The following is a 9,089-nucleotide window of genomic DNA, read 5'->3' as shown; positions in this document are numbered from 1 at the left end:
CTACCGCATGCCAGGTACTGTACTCCAAAGTCCCTCTCTTCAGGGTACTTCCTTCCTAGTAGGATAGCTAATAAAAGTAAAAACAAAAATTTAAAAAAACAACAACTTGTAAATCAATACAGAAGTGACTACAATATATGCTATGTTTATTATAACTACAATTAATAAAATGATCTACTTATTAACGAATGACAACCTTGGTATAGTATTATTACACATCAGGTAGTATGCTAAGTACTTTATATCTATTAATTCATTTAATGCTCTCAACACCCTATCTTATAAATGGGGAAGCTAAGGAACCAAAAGATTAAGTATCTTTTAAAAGACTCACAGCCAGGTAAGTGGCCAGCTGGGATTTGGAGGCAGGCATCTGGACTTTGAGTCCGTCTGGTAGTCACATGACACTAGCTTGCTGGGACATTCATTCACCATTTGTGGTCGACCAGTTAACTGGTTGAGGTCGAGTTGACGCTGACTCATGGCGATCCCGTGTGTGTCCGAATAGAACTGTGCTCCACGGGGTTTTCAATGACTGATTTTTCAGAAAGAGATCACCAGGCCTTTCTTCCAAGGTACCTGTGGGTAGATTCAAACCTCCAGCCTTTTGGTTAGCAGCTGAGTGTGTAAACTATTTGCATCACCCAGGGACAAGAGGATGAGACAGATTCAGCCATCTGGGAAAAGCACTTTAGGCAAAGAGAAGAGCAAATACTGAAGTCAGGACAGAGGAAAGGCCCATGTGACCAGGGAAAGACGATCCACGGGGAGCTGAGGGTGGAAAAGTTGGCAAAGGCCGGACTCCAATGGGCTTTCAATTCAAATACCATTCACAGAAGAAAGTTCCACCATTGATCATCTTGCTCAGGGCCTGGGGACTTGTGGCAGCTGGCATTGGCTGTGCAGCTCAAGGACATGCAGCAAACCCTTTTCACATAGTCCCTTGAGGTTGCACACCGTTAAGTATTTTATAATCTTTCCTGCCTTAGTGAGTCTGAACACGGTCACATCTCTCTGTAATGATGGGCTGGCTGACCTGGGTCACGGCTCTGGACCCAGTGACCCACCTTTAGCCCCGATGAACCTCTAATAGTTTGACCTGTACTCACACTAACCTCAAGACTTCTCCGAAGTGGTGTGTTCAGGGTTGTGGTTTAAAAATAAATTCTGAATACGTGGTAGGTTATTTTCTTGTGATTTACATGATTTCTAAAAATGAGGCACAGGGAACCAAAAATAAGGGGGTGGGGGAAGGCGAGCTTCATGGGATCGGCTTCCAGCGAATCGGGATTTTACTGTCATTTGTCTCTGACGCCACAGTGGGGACTGTTTTAGAGCCTGTGGCTTTGACAGGTAAATAAAAGGCTGGGTTAAAGAAGGCGGGAAAAAAAAAACCCAGCCTGGACAATGATCAAATATTTTGTAACTTATATTTCTGCATGGTCACTACTTGGTGTTGACGGATTGATAGTCTGAGTTGAACAATTGGAGCACGTGGGTAGCCTGCATACTTCAAGCACATTGGACCCAAATCGCTGACTGATTTGAGTGAGCAACAATTTTGATTGTTTTTCAGAAGGTAATACTTGGAGCTTTTTACAGAAAATTCATCAAGAGGAAACAAAGAGCTCAGGCATCTTGGGTTAGGGTCCCCCAGTTCCTGATTCCTTGATGTGTGGCCTCTGGAGAGTTACTTAACCTGCCCGAGCCTCAATTTCCTCTTCTGTAAAATGGGCATAATGACGGCATCTGCTTGGCAGGGTTGTCGTGAGAGCAACTGACTGAATTAATGCAGAGCACTTAGTTCACCCTGCCGCAATAAACATTTCTATTTGCTTCTTTCTCCACTGGGCCCTTCCCAGCCCTTAGTCTTGGCCCCCCACACCCTTACCCCATAGCACATCTCTGTAGGACCTCTGTAGTGAGTAGGGTGAATCATCTAAGTCCGTGGTGCCACAGAGGGGAGACAAGAACACAGATGGCTCTCCTGTACCGCAGGGTTTCTATTGACATTTGTGATGGGATCATTCTTTTTTCGGGGTGGGGGGACTGTCCTGGGCATTGAAGGATATTTAGCAGCATCCCTGGCCTCTACCCACTAGATGCCAATAGCATCACCCTCCCGGATGTGACAACCAAAACTGTCTCCAGACACTGCCGAATGTCCCCCAGGGGCCAAAATCATCACAACTGAAACGCGCCTCACTGAGAAGATGGGCTAAATGTCACTGCCCGCCTCGGTGCTTCCTCAGAGGGCAGATGCGCCCTTGGGATTTGAGCACAGTACGTTTAAAATTTATGATAAAACAAAATCATTAGCTAAGTGATATACCTTCATGGGGGGTGCGGAGGGGGAGAGGGAGAAAGAGAGAGAAGAAGGAAGGAAGGAAGGACAAAGAAAAAAGAAGGGAGACAGGAAAGAAGGAAGGGAGAGAGAGGGAGGAGGAAGACGGGAGGAAGGGAGAGAAGACTTTTAACATACATAGAGCAAAACCAAACCAAAACACTCCTCTCTATCACTGCAAAAGTTTTATTAAATATCCTTGAAAATGAAGTTTTTAATGTGTGATTTCTTATATTTGTTTATATTCTATATGTTTGTGTTTGTTGTTGTTGTTGACTGTGGATTTACTGGTGGCCAACATCTGGCTGCAATCACCTTTGATTTGTAAGCAGCTGAGGTTTGGTGATTTCCCGTTGCCAAGAGCTGCCTTTATCTGGGATGACAACACGAAACCATGGGCTGTCTCGGGCTCCATGAGTGTGGAGCTAGAATGCCAGGTGCCGCCAGATACAGAGTCAGTCCTGGCAGTTCTTTAAACATGTAAACGTATTAGACATTCAATGCATCGTCACCTGGATGGTAAAGAGTTTCATCCTTTCGCACATGGCAAGTTGTGCTTCACAAGTCAAAGTCCATCGCTGCAAATGTTTATTCTGCTACATGTTTTCCTTTTGTTTCTTGTAAGTATTGTTTCATGCCCTGCCAGGATCTGAGGGCACACAAACACGGGAAGGCTATTAACATATCAATGGAGGCATCTCTTTGGAATTCGGAATTTGGAATAATATTTGCATGTCGAGAAGCCGCCCAGGCAAGCCTGCTTATTGATTGCCTTTAATTTCCTCTTAAAACAGTAACTGTTTCTGAATAAAAGATTAACAGAGGAGGGCTCAGTGTGCCACGTGATTTATACTCAACTTCTGCCTCCCTTCCCTTCATAGACGCAAGCACACACGTCCCCACCCCTGAAATGTTTGGATCCAGTTCCTCAAGAAAAATAGCTGCTGTGGTCACCGAAGCCTCCAGCTTAATTAAATTTGTCTTTGCCCACTTCATCTTCATGCTCCCAAAAAGTGGGGATGGGAGGAATTTCTAACAGAAAATAACCTGCCTAAAAACCACAAAGGATCAGTAGGAGAAGGGGCTGAGGTAACAGAATATAAAACGTGTTTTAAAAAATATGGCAGATGCCATGTAGAATTTCCGTGTACGTACTTCTCATTGCTATAGGCCTTAACAATACACCAGCATCCACCGCAATATTAACACAACGACCTAAAAAGTAAGCTGTATTGCACCAGCTTGCAGCATTTTTGTCTTGGCCACAAATTCCTATTTCCTTTTGGGGAAGAAAAAACATGAGAGGAAAGTGAAGATTTCTGTTTTGTGTAAAGTCTGGGGACCTCATTCTATAAATAAGTGGTTGGCTCTATATTGGGCCATTAATAATAATATCAATGATAATTTTAAAAAACTATCTGCTGCCATTGAGTCGATTTTGACTCATGGCGACCCCATGTGTGTCAGAGTGGAAGTGTTCTCCCTAGGGTTTTCAGAGGCTGACTTTTCGGAAGTAGATCACCAGGCCTTTCTTCTGAGGTGCCCTCAGGTGGAATCCAACCTCCAACCTTTTGGGTAGCAGCTGAGTGTGTTAACCATTTGTACCACCCAGCGACTCCAATATTAAAAGTAGCAATTATTTATTAAGCACTTATATTTTATCTTGACTCCAACACTCTGAAGTGGGTTCTACTATACTTCCATACAGACAGACAAGGCATAATGAAGTAAAGGAAGTTGCTCAAGTTTATGAAGTGGCAGAGCCAGAATTTGAAGCTAGATGTATTTGATTCAAAAATCAAAGACTGCAAATCACTAAAAGAAGTGCATCCATTTGGCTTTGTCTCCATCACGACTTATTTCTTCAATATGGCGAGTGGAAGAAGCATGAGTTGGGCAGCGTTGAGCTTTGAGTCCTAGGTCTGTCTCCTCCAGCCTAGCTGTAACCATTATCACTCCCATGGCCAAGTAGGATTAGTGGAAAATGTTCTCTTCTAATTTGTTGGGTTTGCTCATTCTACATGGTTACTTTTAGTGCAAATGATTTAGGATGTTGGAGAAATCCAAGCAGCAGAAGGAAAGCAAAGTTGATAGAATCAGAAAGTGACCATGGGCCAGCATAGGACTTCCCCTTACCCTAGCCAACAAGATATCTATCCCAGGTACTGATAGAGTCCTTCACTGAGAAGTTAACTGGTATGCTCTTATCCTACATAAAGCTAATGATGCCCAAGGTTGGAAGCGGAGTGAGTGAGAGGTGGTTATTTGAATGTTTTCTAGTTTCCTTCTTTGATGGGAGCATGTAGAGTAATTTTGATCTAGAGATCAAAATTGAGCTAGAATGATGATTCCAGAGGAGAGAATGAGATCAGATTTTACATGGCAAAAAATGAAAGTGCTTGCTTTCTAGTTGGGGCTAATGATTCCTAATTCCCTAACGTCACGGCTCTCTCCACTTTTCCTTCACCTTTTCAATTTTTGCTTCATGTACTCATATATTCAAAAAAGAAAAAAAACTCATTCAGCACCAAGTAATGTGTAGACACGGTTACAGGTATTGGGAATAAAACCATAAGCAAGACAAAGGTCTTAGAGTCTGATTAAATGGAGACATATACTAAACAAAAAATTCCACAAATAATCGTGCAATTACCATTTTGATACTTGCTATGAAAAGAAATGTACACAGAGTACAATGAGATCATACCTGAGCAGCACCTCCCTTTCTGTCACACCTCTGTTTACCTGCGATTCTTTTTCTATTTGCCGCACTGCAGCGTATTGGCTAAGCGTGTAGACTCTGCAGTCCAGCTACAGGGTTTCAAATCCTGCATTATCACTTACTGGCTGTGTAACCTTGGGCAAGTTACTAAACCTGTCTGAGCCTTAGGTCCCTCACCTGTAGAATGAAAACGACAGAAGTACCTACCCATAGGGTTATCCTGAGAATCCAGTGAGACGAACTACGTAAAGCACTTAGCTTTAGAGTTGAGAACAGAGCAGACACTCAATAAAGGCTAATCGCTAATCTTTTTCTCTGAAAGTGATATCTACATGACTCTCTCTCTCATGCTGAGAAGTCCTGGATTGTTTACTCAAGATGTGACAAGGAGCTTGGTTTGGAAAATGAGTTTCCAGGGTTGGAAGCCCAGACACCGTTCTACAGCTGTGTGTCTTTGGACAAGTCATGTGGTCTCTCTGGATCCCATGCTCTTCCTCTACAAAGTGAGGATGATAACCCCCTTGAGAATTACAGTTAATATAATACAGTTAGCTCGGTAAATGCTAGCTGCCGTTACTATAACTACCTTATTGTTAGTTTTAGACACTGTACAAAACATAATAATGCCTAACCATGCCCTGTAATCCTACAATTTCACTGGTCTTTACGCGTCAGTTTGAAAGAGGGATGCTAAACGTCTTTCTCTGTGAAGTGAGTTGTCTTTATCCCCTAATGTTTCTCCCTAAAGCTCTTCTTTGGTGAGTAAATTTACAAGAGAGGTTGCAGATAAGGGACTCATATGGAGTTTGCCCTTAAAATACTTCTTTAATCTCCACCGTTGCCGTGGAATTTGTGCCATTTTCACTTGGGTGATCAGATTACATCCCATAAACAAGATCGCCTATGTTTAAAACCCTTTAAACAGCTTCTTGTAAGTGGCGTGACATGGATACAGTTAATGGCTTGTTTGATTTGGATCTTCCATCATAGCTAGCTAGAGCTGAAAATCAGTTGTTTATGCCGGCATCAGACTCCTCAGTGGAGACTTATATTTTCCAGAATATTCTTTTCTTATTTGAAATAGTTCCTACTTTTCTGATTTCCTCCTGTAGAAGAATTTTGGTACGTCGATTGTCTCTTGCAAATGTCCCCAAATGGGCATTATGGCTGTATTTTTAGCTCTCTTATAATCCCTAGTCTTCATCTTGGGTTTTCTTCATCCAGAACTTTCAAACATCACACAGTACTCAAGGGTGACATTCTTTACTTTTTGAGCTGAACTGCTGTTTAGTTAAAAGGTGACCTCAGGGGATAGTTTTGGTTCAAGGTTTAAAGAGGATCTCAGGGTGATAGTCTCGGTGATTCCTCTAGACTCAATGGATCCAATAAGTCTGGATTCTTTGAGAATTTGAAGTTCTGTTCCATATTCTTCTCCCTTTCTATCAGGATCCATCCGTTGAGACCCTGATCAGAACATTAGGTAGTGATAGGCGGGCACCATCTAGTTTTTTTGGCCTTAAGGTAGAGGAAGCTGTGAACACATCAGTTCTTTACTCCCAATCCCACTTGTGGATTCCCATTGCACTTTACACAAAATAAAAAATTCTTGGCTTGGCCATGCGATCTGGTCTCTGCTCCTTGCTGGCGTCATCGGCGTCCACCTCGTCTCACTCTGTTGGAGCCTTCTTTCTCTTTCTTGAACCAGCCAAGCTTGTTCCCCCCAGGGCCTCTGCCCTCGCTTCCTTCTGCTTTCAGGGTTCTTCTCCCGGACGCCAGTCTGCCTGGCTCCTTTGTAAGCGCTAGTTCTCAGCAAAACAGTCCCATCCTTAGAGAGCTTCCCCGGCCAGCTAAAGCAGCCCTCCCAGGTCACTCTCTGTCCCATCCTCTGTTTTGTTGTCTTCATAGCACTGAGCAAGGTCTGAAGTTGTCTTCACCACGTGCTTATTCCTGACTTTGTTCTCTCTCCCCTTCTAGAACAGGGTAGAATAGAATCTGTCAGCCTTGGCACTAGTGACCCTTTGGGTCAGATAATTCTGTGTTGTGGGGGCTGTCCTGGGCATTGCGGGGTCTTTAGCAGCATCTCTGGCCTCTACTCACAAGATGCCAGCAGCAGCCTCCAGTTGTGACCACCAAAACGATCTCCAGACATTGACACATACCCCCGAGGAACAAAACCACCCTCGCTGAGAACCACTGCTCTAGAATCGAAGGTCTTGTTTTGGCTTAAAAGAGTGTCTGGCTCACTGTTAAAACCAGTTGCCCTTGAGTCGATGACAATCCTGGCAACCCCATGTGTTGGCAGCTGATAATTGCCGAAGAAATGAATGAACAACCCTGTAGGTAGGTGTTGTCATCTCCACTACACAGATGAGATACCGAGGTTCTGAGAATTGAGGTGACTTGCCCAGGGTGATACAGAGCAAGTACTAGAGTGGATCCCACTCAGGTCGATCTGAATTGCAAGGGCAATCTTTTTACTTTAGGCCGCGTTGTTGTTGTTATCGTTGTGTGCTGTCGAGCTGATTCTGACTCATAGCGACCCCATGTGACAGAGTAGAACTGTCCCACAGGTTTTCCTACGCTGTAATCTTTATGGGAGAAGATGGCCAAGTCTTTTCTCCTGCGGAGCTGTTGGTGGGTTCAAACCACCAACCTTTCAGTTAGCAGCTGAGCACTTAACCATTGCACCTTTAGGCCACATTCATATACAGATAATACCATGATAATGCTACTTTGGTGCTTACCTCATTGAACACTTCCATACGCCGTCCGGTGGCACAACAGTTAAGCCCTTGGCTGCTAACCAAAAGGTTAGCGGTTTGAACGCATCCAGGGACTCCACAGAAAAGACCAGGTGATCTGCTCTCTTAAAGATTACAGCCTAGGAAACCCTATGGGGCAGTTCTAGTCTGTCACATGGGGTATTTATGAGTAGAAAATTGACTCAACGGCACCTACCAACAACATGTGCTGCTTTGAACAGCCTCAATTTGCACTATGTTCTATGCAAGAGGCACGGTTCTAAACACACGATTTCGTTAATTTCATTTAATTTTTACACAGTGGAGACAGAGGGAAAAAAAACCAATATTTTAATATGTAGCAGCAACATCCTTGTGGAGAGAGAAGTATTATTGTTCTAAACACTTTGATGGCTTTTTCTTTTTTTAAATTAAGCTTTTGAATAGTCAAAGTATTCACACAGTTTGAAAATAAATCAGTTTAAGAAGGAATACAATGAAGAGTCATACCTGCCCCTGTCCAACTGTTACATGCCCCCGATATGTCCATTTTTGTTAGTTTTTTGGGTGTCCTTTCAGAGTTTGCACAAAACACACACACGTTTTCTTGTCTCAAACTTTCTCTCGATATAAATTCCAACATCTTATATATCACTTTTAGCACCTTTTTTTTTGGTTTTTCACTTAATTTATCCTGGACATTTTTCCACATGCATGCAAAGTGAGTTTCTTCATTCATTTTTTTATCCCATTTTATAACTGCACCATAATTTATTTAGCTAGTTCTCTGTTGATGGATATTTGGGTTGTTTCTTGTCTTTTATAAACAGTGTTGATGTGAATCGCCTCAATTTATGTTATTTTCCTAAACGTTTCAGAAATAAATCCTCAAATATAGAATTACTGGCTCAAAAGAGTAAAGCTGTTGGTAGATATAAGGAGCTCTGGTGGCACAGTGGTTAAAGCTCTTGGCTGCTAACTGTAAGGGCAATGGTTTGAGCCCACCAGCTGCTCAGTGGGAGAAAGACGTAGCTGTCTGCTTCTGTAAAGATTACAGCCTTGAAAACATTATGAGGCAGGTCTACTGTGTCCTATAGGGTCACTGTGAGTTGGAATCGACTCAATGGCAACAAGTTTGGTTTGATTGGTAGGTATTGTGATGGTATTTTGAAAAGAAGAATCCAACTTTCTAGGCATAGTATCAGTGGATGAAGATGAAACATCAGGGGATTAATTAGAACCATCGAATGGGAAGAAGGTAGAATTTAAAGATGGACAGAAG

The sequence above is a fragment of the Trichechus manatus genome, unplaced genomic scaffold (genome assembly GCF_000243295.1).
Source record: "Trichechus manatus latirostris isolate Lorelei unplaced genomic scaffold, TriManLat1.0 scaffold00008, whole genome shotgun sequence".
Classification (NCBI taxonomy): domain Eukaryota; kingdom Metazoa; phylum Chordata; class Mammalia; order Sirenia; family Trichechidae; genus Trichechus; species Trichechus manatus.
This window is presented reverse-complemented; position numbering follows the sequence as displayed.